The sequence below is a fragment of the Stegodyphus dumicola genome, chromosome X1 (assembly GCF_044657685.1).
Source record: "Stegodyphus dumicola isolate Sdum_Otavi_A_Nest chromosome X1, ASM4465768v1".
Lineage (NCBI taxonomy): Eukaryota > Metazoa > Arthropoda > Arachnida > Araneae > Eresidae > Stegodyphus > Stegodyphus dumicola.
In genome coordinates this window covers 172481661-172491459 of record NC_140780.1, presented here as the reverse complement: position 1 = coordinate 172491459, position 9799 = coordinate 172481661, and positions in this window count along the sequence as shown.

Sequence of the window (9799 nt, the reverse complement as noted above, 5' to 3'; positions counted from 1 at the left end):
AACACCCAAATGTTCCGTTTATTACTCTTAAAACTACGTAATAATTAGGGCAAAAAGAAATTATTTAAAATAATTATTATTTGCATGCAAATAAAGAATATAGGAAAATGATGAAAGTTTTAAAGATTTTTAATTAACGACAAAAATACAGACAGAAAATCGGAAATAATTCGAAATGTTTCAGCAATATCTCGGAATGAAAGAGATATTTGTCAGAATAGAATTTATTGATAGCAGTTTAATTAGTCTGCATTGAAATTCAGGTGATAACAGTGACATACAGATTTAGGTCACTTAGGTTAAAAATGCGTAATAATTAAAAATTTCACCGGGTAAATATTAAAATCAATTTATGTGAAAATAAGATTGTTTTAGGGAAGTAAACTTTTAAGTTTCGCAGCTGTACCCTGCGGCATTGAGACGGTCATCACGGAGATTCTAATCTTTTGCAATTCTCTTGACAGCTGACATCTACGGGACAATATCTAGTAATCAATCTCACTTAGCGGAATCATTGAAGTAAAATTCTGGGAGGGATGGGAAATAACAAAAGAACTGCCTGACAATTTTCAGAGGTTTAGGGTTATTTTCGCGACATTTTAAGGGAAGTTTGGTCCACAACTAGCGACAGTTTTAAAGGGATTCGCAGAAAATCGCTCGACAGGCTAAGGGTTAAAATTCGCTCTGCTTCAGTAACACAGCGAGAATTTACGCCTCCTTGAACAAAATCAAACATTTCGGAAAAGTTAAGCAACTCCATTTTTGAACGTACGAAGTCAGATCACAAATCAAAATACCGGTTTTTATCCGCCACATTAATGTGTGAAAGCGCCACCTATAGGTGAATTGAATCGCGGATTGCTGCACAGCACAGCATGGGAATCCCGCTTTCTGATGGTGAGGTTCTAAAGACGGCTTTCTTAATCGCCTTCAACAGATTATTTGTAGTTTCCCAACAAACAAGAAATAATCAGCAGAATTAAAGAATTGTCTGCCAGCAGGAATACTGTGAAGGACAGAATAGTAAAAAACAGTGTTATTCCAAAGCAAATAAAGTCTGACAGGGTTGCCACTCAAACAGAAGAATGAAATTCCCTGACTTTTCCAGGCGTGTTTTAATAAAATTCCAGTCTATGTGCATAGTGCGCGTTGGCTGTGCTGAGAGGAAAATTAACTATGGTACCACACGAAAACACAAAAATTTGCCAATTATATATATATGTGCACTGAAGAGGCATTACATTACGACCACCCTCCATCTATAACAATGGGCTCGCCCAGGAACAAAACCACTGCGCTTGTGCGGCTGGTGTTAGAGTATATAAAACGGCTATGCATTCTCTTTCCAAACATAGCGCGATTAGCGACATAATGGGAGAAGCAGCTGATTTGTCAGACTACGATAAAGGTCAAATCGTTATGGTTAGGCGACTACGAACATCAATATCAAAAACAGCGCGTTTAGTAGCACATATCGTTGGCGAGCACATATCGAAAGTAGTGTATGGATGGTGAAATGACAAGTCGCCGGCCAGCAGTGTGTCGTCGACAGCGCATTCATTCCAGAAGAGAGTGGAGACTGTAATCGAGACCGATGAGAGACAACAGCCGAAATCACCCCTAGCTACCTCGAAATTACCACAAGCATGGGAGGATTTGTAGATAATTGAATCACAAGAATTTGTGGAGTCCCAGACAGTGTTTCTCAATACACTGTCCAGCGTACATTGCTGCGTATGGGCCTACGCAGCCGGTGGCCAAGCATGTCCCTGCACTGACGGCACGTCATCCCCAGCTGCGTCTGCAGTGGGGCAAGAAACATCGGAATTGGACATTAGAAGATTGGGAGAAAGCTGCATGGTCAGACGAATAACGTTTTGTTGTCCATCATATCGACGAGCATGTGTTATTACGCCGATTTCCAACCGAAACCCTGGATCCTGGATGGGGACAAGCCGGTGGCGGGGGTAATATGGTGTCGGCAATGTTTTCAGGGAGCACATTAGGACCCATAATACCCATAGAAGAATCCCTGACATCTGTGCGCTACGTGAACATCGTTTGCAAACCAGGTTCACCCGTTCATAAGAAAAGTATTTCTGGCGGGGGATGGTGTTTACCAACAGGATAATGGACCATGTTATAAGGATCGAATTGTCAGGGAGTGGTTCGAGGAACATTCCAGTGACGTTCAAAGTCATATATTCCAGTGACGTTCAAAGTCATACCAAATTCACCTGACATTAATGCAATCGAGCATTTGTGGTCCCACCTGCGAAACCAAATCCGTGCTGCCACCCTACCCCCTCGCTATGAGCAGGAATTGCAGGAGCAGTTGGTGAGTGCTTGATACCAGATACCACAGACTACCTATCAGCACCTTGTGGAGTCAATGCCACACTGCGTGCTGGCAGTTTTGAGGGTTAAACGTGGTCCTACATGTTATTAACAGGGTGGTCATAATGTAATGGCCCTTCGGTGTGTGTGTGTGTATATATATATATATATATATATATATCTGTAATGATATTTTAAAATCATTTGGATTAAACTAAATTCTAATATAGTCCTTAATAATGTGTTGGCGATTCTCTACCTAAATTGCACCTCTGTTCCTAAATTTTGGCGAAATCCTTTCTTTATTATAAATTATATTAACCTGTTGGCGCCCGCCAAATCGCCAAACTCATAAATCTGTCATATTACACAAAGACTTTAAAAATACTCCTGATGAGAAGATAGCGTCACCTCGTGATTTCAATTAATATCGCTGATTGGATGAATATATATATATTGTAAGATAAAACAAAATATGATAGTTGCTTTAAAAATAATGGCGACCTCAAAATTGTAACTATTCTAAATTTGGCGTTCTCCCCTAAATTCATCTGTTCTCCCAAATTCGAGATTCTTCCATGTTATATAACAACCTAAAATTAACCAATCACAGATTAGCTATACACTTAGTATAAATTGCTAATAACTGCGCAGTCTCCCTCTCTTTCGTCTGCCTGCCGACAGCGTGTCGCTCAGCCCTCTGCTAGTTATTCGCCATTAATTAAAATGTAATTGCATACCTAAAATTATAAGGCGCGTCTAGCACCCTAGCCTAAGAAATTCGTCATTCAAAAATAAATGATGTTTAACTATCAAGCTGCTAGTGCTTCTTCCAAAATTCCATCCGATTGTCCACTACGCCATAATGTCCAATCATCTACGCAGCAGATTTTTCGGCCATGACTAATCGTGAATTGTTTTTATCTCCCGCCAAAAGTAAAACAACTATTACAGAAGAGATCCATAACATGGAAGAATCTCGATTTTGGGAGAACAGGTGAATTTAGGGGAGAATACGAAATTTAGTTAATTTTGAGGTCGCCAATTATTTTTAAAGCAGCTATCGTATACTGCTTTATCTTGCATATAAAGATATGACAAAATACAACAAATCTCGATGTTTTACCTGAATCAGACTCTGATTTAGGTAACGTTGAGATATTTTCAGGATGCCTTGATGAAAAGCATCGATGTGACTTTATGAGCAAGGTTATCGGTTTTCACTCAATTTGCTTGCGGAAATTTAATGAGAAAGCAATTTGTTGCATAACCCCGACCACAGGTAAAGATATAATAATAAGATAAAGTCAGAACTTGCAGAAAAATGGGATTTCACTTGAAAATTCAGTTCATAGCAACTTATGGTGCCTCAAGTATGGTAGAAATACATAATAGATTTGTAAAATTTCTGGCTGAAAAAATTCAACACCCCATTGTGCAGTTTCATTGTATTTTGCACCAAGAAGCACTATGTGCAAAAGTTAGTATGAAGTTATTTCAAAATACTCTATCTGTAATAACTAAAATTGTGAACTTCGTATCTGCGTGTGCTCTAAATGATCGGCAATTTTCAAAGTTGTTGCAGGAAGTGGAATCTCAATATGGTGGACTTCTTATGTACAATAACGTTCGCTGGGTGAGTCGTGGATAAGTTCTTCACAGATTTGTCGAGCTTTTGAATGAAATTCGATTTTTTATAAGAGAAAAAAAGCAAGATTTCCAGAATCCTATTTGGCTGTGTGATTTAATATTTTTCAGTGACTTTACAATTTTACATAATGATGTAAGGAAAAGAACAAAATACAAATAGACTTTTTGAGATGATAAGATCCTTAGAAAGCAAACTTGATATATTCTTTAAAGATATTGAAACAAAGGGGTTTAAATATTTCTCTTCACTTAAAAGACACTTATTCTTGTTGTGACTTATCACACTTGTTTGACAGTAACATCAGAACAAGCTCACGGAAATTCATCGCGGCAAGGAGTGCAAGATTGTACTCATCATTGGCAATAGCCTCGAGGACCATACAGGTGACAGCACGACTTTGCTCAGTCCCGCCCCCAATTTTGAAGGACAGCACCACGGGAAGAAGGTTCTCCCACCCCAATTTATCTGCCACTAACCTCTCGAGAGGACGTTCGACTCGCCGCATTGTTAGAGTGCCCGCATGCCGTACAGACACGTTACATTTACAAATATCCATGCCTCCGCTGAGATTCAAACCCGGAATCTTTGGTATGGCAGTCAGTGTTGCTAACCACTACTGTGGTTGGACGGCAAAAGACACTTATAATTGAAGTTGATTTTTTATGATAAATTATCTTCCGAAGACAGATAAAATATATTTAAGAGCTCTTCGGATATTTTAAAAAATTCAACAGAAATAGTATCAGTACGATTTTCTCAATTTCAGAATTTGAAGAATACATTGCAATTTATTTCAAGACTTCACTTTACTAAAATGGATGATCTTAATGTGATTTTTTGAGTGGTTAGATTTTGACAATTTGAAAACAGAATTTCAAGAAAATTCTACGCCAGTGAACAAATTTGTCAAACTTGGTGAATCATTAGAAGTGGAGAGTACAGATTCCAAATACTTCATCTGAAAGTTAGAAAACTTAATCCTATAACTATGGAATGATCACTCGCACAGATTTTTGGCCATGAAAAAGTTTGCAATACAACTGCTTACAATGCTTGGGCCCTCATACACTATACATGGTGTTCCCATTAATGAACTCTATAAATTCGACGGTTAAGAAACCGCCTTAATTGAGATTTAAGTGAATTTTGTGTGTAATTAAAGACATTAAGTTATTACTCAAATATAAATGACTTGGTTAATAAAGTTGAGTAAGAGGTGTCACACTAAATGGGATTAAATGCATGTAGTTTTTGAATGTATTTTGTAGTATTTGTTTATAACATTAAAAGAAAGTATTTTGAAATGTGAAGAGAAGCGTCTTAAGGGAAACACCATTTTTTTAAGTGTAAAAACAAAGGCAATTAATAATATTTTGAAATTTATTGATACACTTAATTTTTCATACTATAAAAAATTAAAAACATCTAATGTTACTTTTATTTTTCGTCACTTACAATAAAGGGTGTCTGCTTTCGCACACTTTACATAATCTTAATATTACGCTGAAATATTTTTAAAATACTGTTTATTGAATTTACATTTGATGCAAGTTAATAACTAAACAGCAAATACAGTTACAAAATATAATTCCATAGTTTGAAACCAAAGCAGGGTTTGAAGAAGATTTAAAAGTAGCACACTGGACATCTGAAAATCATAAACCATAATTTAACTGGCACATTAATAGAAAAAAAAGTTCGCCATCCCTTCTAGATTTAGCAACGTGAGCAGAAAAGACCATACATTTAAACATCTGCCTCACATATGATAACTCCTTATCAGTAGTAACAAAATAAGAAAACACACTTCAGTATGGAAAACTGCAGAAACTTCCTGATGATATTACACAAAAGAATGCATAATTTAGTTTTTAGGATTTAGCAACACAGTACGTGCCCTTCTGATCTTTTATTTCTGATGAAATTTTAGTAATTCCAATTAAACTTCTTACTTTTCTTAACTATATTTTTACTTTAGTTTTAGATTCTTTTTATGTACTACTGACAGGTCATTACTTCTGGGAACAATAAATTTCATTCAGAGGTTTTCTCATAAACTTTACATATGTCTCATCTAGTTTCTCAGTGTAACAAACATAATGAAATTTTGTAGCAAATTATGAAATCAATTTGTCAAGATATCTGGTAAACTGATTATACATGAAACATATATTCTTTCACATTAAAACTGCATACTGAGTGACTGGGGAAGAGGAAACTTCAAGTTTTCATAATTCTCGACTTTCATCATTCATCAGCTGCCCCCCACCCATTTTTCTACTTTCAGATGAACAGCTTGATAAGTTTTATCTTTATCAGGTGCTTCTTTCAAAATATGTGATTTTCCCATACCATATTTATGCCTTTTAATCTGAGCTTAAGGAAACAGTTGGGGACATTATGCTAATGAGCAGTTCACTTACAGAATTTCCATAAAAGAATTCTAAACAGTTGAAATCAAATCTTAATAATTGTACCTCATTATGTATACTGTTTGGGTGAAGCATTTATTCAAATAAGGGAATTTTATAAATATGCGATGTAATGTGAAATGAAAGATGGCTCACAGCTACTTTTATTGCAATATGAGTAGACTAGTTCACAGTTAAAGAATTCTTAAGAAATGAAAATTATTGTTAAAGAATTAAATACTTCCAAAGAATATTTATACAATGCGAGGAACACATGTAAACTGTTTACATTTACCATACGTTTTAGTTCACAGGTGCCTCATCAATCTATCTAAGCAAAAATACTACTAATAATGCAAATACACTCTTTTGCAAAAAAAAAAAAAAAAAAAAAAAAAAAAAAAAAAAAATCAAAGCACCAAGAAGGGCTTTTGTGATCGTGACAAAATTTGGTATGCAAAAACATCTTGTGTTTATGATGATGTAATATGTGATTTTCCCATACCATATTTATGCCTTTTAAGCTGAGCTTAAGGAAACAGTTGGGGACATTATGCTATTGAGCAGTTCACTTACAGAATTTATCTCATTATGTATACTGTTTGGTTGAAGCATTTATTCAAATAAGGAAATTTTATAAATATGCTATGCAATGTGAAATGAAAGACGGATCACAGCTACTTTTATTGTAATAGTTCACAGTTAAAGAATTCTTAAGAAATGAAAATTATTGTTAAAGAATTAAATACTTTCAAAGAATATTTATACAATGCGAGGAAAACATGTAAACTGTTTACATTTACCATACGTTTTAGTTCACAGGTGCCTCATCAATCTACCTAAACAAAAATACTACTACTAATGCAAATACACTCTTTTGCAAAAAAAATCAAAGCACCAAGAAGGGCTTTTGTAATTGTGACAAAATTTAGTATGCAAAAACATCTTGATCGAACATGCAAATGAACAAGAATTAAGATCATAGCGTGCATTTCTGGTGCGCAATTCACAAAGTATAAAACATGTAACAGAGGCAGAAAATTTATCTTTTTTTGTTGCTGCCATCGTAATTCCGTAAAGCAGCAACTAAAGATGCCATTATGATGATGTCAAAGACCTTACAGAAAACTAAACGACTTCGAACGTGGTCGCGTTGTAGGGTTGCATGAAGCTAAGCGGTCATACCGAGAAATAGGCTGACACCCCTGCAGCATATAGACACTGCTGTGCAAAGATGTTGGCAGCAATGGTTGCCACAAGGAAATTGCCGATGAAATGAAGGCTCTGGAAAGCCAAGAAGCAGAAATGCAAGGCAAGATAGGATGATTGTTCGCCAGGCCCGAACCACCCCAACGTTATAGTTGTCAACTATTTAATGCACTACAGCTACGTCTATACCTTCCACCATCTCACAGCACTTGTCTGAGGCAGGGTTATGCTCACAGAGGCCTTTAAGACGTTTGCCTTTGACACCCACCACAGCGGCGGAGTCGTCTGGAGTGGTTTTGCAGCCAATCATCATTGCTACCATCCTATAGTGTTGAAGCAGATGACCACCGTGTTTGTGTCTGGAGAGAACAGGGCCAGGAGTCCCAATCAGCCTTTGTTTTACAAAGGCATACAGCCATAACCCTGGTTTGATGGTGTAAGGCACTATTTCTTATAGCAAGTCATCTTTAGTCATCCTCTGTACATCTTGTAACAGCTCAACAATACATTGATACCATCCTGTGGCCAGTTACATTACCCTTCATGGCATGTTCTCCTGCGGCCATTTTCCAACAGATTAATGCCAGGCCACATAATGCTCACATATCTCCATGTGGTTGATACTCTTCCTTGGCCAGCAAGGTCACCAGACCTTTTACCAAACGAACATGTCTGGAGCATGGTAGGCCACCAGATTCGTGCACCACAAAATATTGCAGATCTGGAGTGACAACTGATGAATGCCTGGCAGAATGTATCACAGGATGACATTAGGAACCTCTACCACTCCTTGCCTTGACGAATTCAAGAAACATGCATTGCCACCAGGTTCGATCAACTACTATTTGAACACTGAATGGGTCACTGCAAGCCGTGAACAGGTACTTGGTACAGCCTTGATATTTTAATCATTTTATTATCTGTGTATGAGCTATACACATATTCAATTGCATCAAAAACAACCATTTCCTTCAGGGTGCTTCGATGTTTTTGCAAAATAGTGTAATAAGCAAAACTGAAGTATTTTTACAGCAGCTAAGACAATAAAGCTTTTCAGATTTATTCATGCTACTGCATCTTCCATTCTTCAACTTTAAAAGCTGTTAAATTCTTGTTTTCACTCTAATAGATTTAGAACATTTATTTTGAACACCTGCCCTGAAACTAACAAATTCTTGTTGCTAAAAAATCACAATGGAATGATTGTTCTGAAGGTATGATTAAGAGATGCTGCTGTCTTATATTGTTAGCTTTTGTAAGGTTGACAGAGTGAAGTGCATGTTATTTCCATGAGTGACTTTTACTTCCATATGACAGATCTGGCTTATATAGGGTATTTAAGAAGTCACTGTTCATTTTAGTAAATAAGATAAATTGTTGGGACAAGTTAAATTGCATTAATGGATTTGAAATTTTTGGTGTAATTAATTCATTCTGACATGACCTTTTATGGAAGGTAAAACTTAATACTTTCTACATGGTGCACACACTATGCTAAATTTACTTCCATATTAAGACAGCATAGAGATGAAAGTCAGGCTATGCTGCTGAACATTGCATGGTATCTACAGACACTGTTGGCTTGTCTGAATTTTTTCATCTGATATACTGTTACGAGGAATTTATTAAGAATTAACCAAATATTGCCCTTGTTGTAGCAAAAGCACCTTAAATTTATGTTTGAATGTCTTCCTCTAAAAATTCATAGAACAGCTGTTCTCCCCTCTATTTTTAGCATCTACAAACAGGTCTTATAAGTATATATAGAACAGAAATGAGAAATTACAATCTAAATGCAATACAATGGATTTTATAGATATATTTATTGATAGTATGCATGGTTGAATTGATTTAAGTCTGCCTACAGTCAGAAGGGGTGAAAGTGCTGGTCAAGCCTCTTCCACACATGAATTCTCCAGTTATCTTGAGTGAAGCAAAAATTGTTACTGAATAAGATACAGCTATCTAACATATTATAAAACTTTGCATCCACAACAACATACTAAGCATTACTGTTGACACTGAGAGCTAGTGGTAGTTGTCTCTTCCTGTCTTTTTGCAACAGTGACACCACATATATCTGAGATTACCTTCAACAGGATCCTTCTGAGATTAAGCCTGCCACTGCCCTTTGGGTTAGTATGTCTTTTGGAACCACTAATAACACACTATCTGACAAGCATCAATTCAA